Source organism: Ictidomys tridecemlineatus, chromosome 8, assembly GCF_052094955.1.
Source record: "Ictidomys tridecemlineatus isolate mIctTri1 chromosome 8, mIctTri1.hap1, whole genome shotgun sequence".
Lineage (NCBI taxonomy): Eukaryota > Metazoa > Chordata > Mammalia > Rodentia > Sciuridae > Ictidomys > Ictidomys tridecemlineatus.
The window spans coordinates 113,185,258-113,189,275 of record NC_135484.1 but is presented as its reverse complement, the minus strand read 5'-3'; the positions used below and the strand labels follow the sequence as shown (position 1 = coordinate 113,189,275).

The window sequence follows — 4,018 nt, the reverse complement described above, 5'->3', positions numbered from 1 at the left end:
GTTACCCGGGTCTACAGTGTGCCAGGCACTGGGCGAGGCCCAGAGCGCACGGGGATTCCTTGCGACCGACCTAGCAAGGAAGTCTGTCTACCCACCCAGCACGGAGGAACTCGTCCGAGGTCAGGGGACAAATCACCAAAGATAGAGGGAGATATACCGAGCCTCCCCGCCCCCAGCAAGAGGGCGGAGCCTGAGGCACCTGGAAGGGGTCGCTGAGGATCGCGGCCGTCAGTCTGAGCAGCAGACCCGGGGCGCATTCCGAGGCTTAATTGAAAGAGAATAAATGAAGAAATTCTTTACAGAGGGGTGGGCAACTGCAAGGAAAGGAGTGAGGTGATGGCACCTTAGGGCTGGTTGCCACCTCAGGCACAAAGGGGGAAAGGGAGGACGCTGTTACAGAGACTGGCCTGAGCAGAAGCTGTGGGTGCGGGTGGTCCACCCAACAGGGAGGGAGCCTCGCCGAGCCCTGGAGGGAAACGCAGCTTCCGCCTAACGGCAACCTGGCAGAGGGCCAGGTGGCACCAACACCCTGGCCTTTCCCTCCTCCCACTCTCAGATCCTTTGCCAACACCTCCCATCCGAGGCACCCAACTAGAAGCCAGAGAGCAAGCGCATGCCCAAGAAGGCAGCTGTAGAGGCCGGCCTTCCTTTTCCCTGCACAAAACAGTGGAGGAGGTGGAAAATGGACCTGAACCGGAAAGAGACCAACCTCCCGGGTGAGGAGTTCATACCCGGGCTTTGAGAAAAGGAAACAGCCAAAAATAGAAAGGGCGGTACAAGACCCAAACTGTGTGGTTTGGAGGGAAGAAGGAAGAACCCCTAGTCTTTTAACCAAATTCCTGAGTGATGGCAGAGCCTCCAGTTGCTGTGTAATGAGGAGACACAAGTTGGATGTCCTGCACCCAGGATTGATCAGGGAGCCAGAGAAACCTCCACAGAACAGGGACCCAAAGGAGTGGCTGAATTACCGAGCAGGAGAGCAGTGTGTCCTAGAGAACTCTGCTATCAGCCTGCAAGATTGCAGGAGGGAGGCCTGGAGCCAGGTACTCGCCTGTATCCCAGGGACTCTGGAGGCTGAGGCAGGAGGATCACAAATTTGAGGCCAGCCCCAAACTTAGTGAGATCCTATCCTATCTTATTATTATTAAAGGTCTGGGGGTGTGGCTCAGTAGTAAAGCACCCCTGGGTTCAATCGCCAGTACTGGGGGGTGAGGAGATTGCAGGAGGGAGGAAGATAAGCTGCCAACTGAGAAGTACCAGGTACCATGCACTGACAGTGGAGAAGAAATGAGGAGTCAGAGTTGGTGAGAGCACAGTTCCCATCACAGTATCTAGGCAGGAAAGGGAGTGGGAGAGGCAGCTGGAGGGGGAATCTGGAGTCGGATTACTCGGCGGGAGGCTGAAGTCACTGGAAGGGTTGGGCTCACCCGCCGCCGCCCGCTTTGCGCCGGAGGCAGGGGCGCGAGGCCAGGAAGGCTGCGGTTACGCAGAGTCCACGCGGGGGCGGCGGGGCGCGGGCTGAGCCTGCGAGCGCGGCCGGGCCTGGAGGAGGGAGCGAGGACCCAGCTGGCCTGCCTGCTGCTCCCGCGGCCCCTCATCCCATCCATCTTCCTAACACACAGCAGCCACCGGGATCTTTCCAAAACACAAGCCCGATCCTGTCAGTCACGCTTGAGTCCCCTGGATGCTCCCCACTGAACAGATCAAGTCTAAAGTCCTTCACGGCTGACAGGGCTGGCCCCACCGCACCCCTCGCGCCCCCAGGTGGAATCGCCAAGTGCCCGAGGTCTCAGGCTCGCCCTGATGCCAGGACCTCCCTCGGCTTCAAAGGCTCCCCTCCCAGGAGCGCCCCCGCCCGGCGGCCTGTCGCGGGGCTCCCCGGGGCTGTCTGGTCCTAGGAGCCTCTCAGCAGCCCCGCCCCCACCGGCTTTCCAGGTCTCTCATTGCAAAACTGGTCACTCAGTAGCCACAAAGGTACTCGCCCGCGTTCTGATCTTTGTCTCCCCTGAGCGAAGGGACTTCAGGTTATGGTCGTGGTAACCCCATAACCAAGGGAAACCAAGACCTGCCTTTCTGGGTCCCTGTATGGCATCTGCAGAAGTCGACTCAAGAAAGGGAAGCAGGTCGTTGTCTCTGGGGAGAACTGGGTATGCGGGGACACCAAGGGGGCAGTTTGTGGCTCTGTGATTTTGGACTCCATGAAGTATAGTAACCTCTCCAGTAAAGAAAAAAAAATACACAATTAAAACTAGGAGGGGAATATTGACTAATCAAATGGTGGCCTGGAGTGTGGAATGTGAGGGTTTGGCTGGAGCAACTTGCTACTGTCACCTGTTCCCCTAGGGGAACTCACCAGTTTCCACTCCCCAATTGCTCTTGAGGAAGTTGTGTCAGGTTCCATCCCAAACCCAGAGAGGGACTAGAGTGCCATTGCAGAGTGCAAGGAAGTGGGTCTTCCCTGGGCGAGTAAGGCGTGGGAGAGACCCCTCAGGACCACTGCAGCTCAGGGGAAAGGCCCGATGTGGGTGGAGCTCCCTGGGTCCTGTCCCTGCTCTGCAGACCTACTGACCCATGGCCTTCAGCCTCTCCACTTCCACCAAGGACAGAGCTGAGAAGATATTCTATTAGGAAGAATATTAGTTAGAGAGCAGAGAGAACTTCCCAGAAGAAGGGGACCGAGCTATCATCTCTTTGTCATCTATCCTCCTAGGTCCCCGGGGCTGGCTAAAGGGCAGAGGCTCCCTATTCATCTCTCTCCTACAGTAGATGAACTGTGTGCTCCTCCCCTTGAACCAAGACCAGTGAGTAGTTCTGGAGGCGCCCACCCGCCTTGCTCCCCTTCCTGGTACCTCTCCCCTGAGCTACCATCCACTCTGCACCATCAACCAGCCAATAAGCACAGGGAAATCCCCTTAAAGTAAACTATATTGCCCAGCATGCTGAAGGGCCCAGGAGAGACCTAGGTAGTGGGGGAAGAGAGAGGGGGTGTCATGGATGCACAAAAGAAGGAAAGCTTCATCTCTCTGCTCCCTTGGCTGGGTGGGGGGAAGGTCCAAGCTTCTTTCAAAGGACCCCACACATCCCGTAACCTGCCCAGCGACTACACACACTTGCCTTTCCATTTGCAGGTGACCACTCTGAGGTGCCCCAGCTTTGGTCACCATGTTAGTTGGGAAGCCCCATCCCCCATCCCTCCCTCAAAGGGCAAACCTGGCCCTCCCCCCACAGCCCAGCATCCCAACCCAACCCCAGGCACCCCCAGTGGAGGCGGCTCCACCCTGCTCCCTGCGGACTCTGCAGGACATCTTCCCGGAGCTCCTCCAGGTTCAGGGCCTGTGTCCTCAACAGGAAAACACTGCAAACCCTGGAGGTCTGAAGGAGGCAAAGCACCTTCCAGGGCTTTGAACACTGCCTGTTCTCAAAAGCAATACAGCAAAAAGAACCAATCAAATATAAATAAATAGAGAAGCGAAAGGAAATCTGGCAGAACAGAGGAAGGAGAAGAGGGGGCCGGGAGAGGATAGGAGGGAAAAGGGGGAGGCAAAGGGGGGGCCATAAACTGAAATCGAATTCCATGCATGTATGATTTTGTCGAGATGAACCCAACTAATATATATAAAGTTCTAATAAACATATTATATATAAATAAAGAAATACAGCAGATTATTCTTTGGATCTGGGAAGGGTTGGTGCCATTTGCTCAGTGTCTAGGGAAAACCTCAGGGTACAATCCCACACACCAAGAGCAACCCCCCTCACAGATAACTTGGGGGACAGTCACTCACCTGCTCCCTCCTGCCTTCTTTGAAAGAGACCTTGATCCCTCCCCCCCTCCCTTAAGCAGAGCTTTCTCCTATCCATCCTGCTTGAGGAGGCTGTTGCTGAGGGTGTGTTCAGGGGATTTGGGGGAGGGTGGGGCATGAGTAGTACCCCAGGGAGACATCACCATTATATATATATATATATATATTTTTTTTTTTTTTTACTGAGATATGCAGTAAACTGTAGTAGACCGAGG

The 4,018-nt window shown here is 55.6% G+C and overlaps 1 long non-coding RNA gene across 1 annotated transcript; it reads left to right on the top strand.

Annotated features, from left to right (window-relative positions):
- The first annotated feature begins 391 nt into the window (after window positions 1-391).
- Window positions 392-3,559, top strand: LOC144366220 (uncharacterized). Its single transcript, XR_013425192.1, has 3 exons — window positions 392-716; window positions 2,711-2,801; window positions 3,129-3,559. It is a non-coding gene; the product is annotated as an uncharacterized LOC144366220 (long non-coding RNA).
- The last annotated feature ends 459 nt before the right edge of the window (window positions 3,560-4,018 follow it).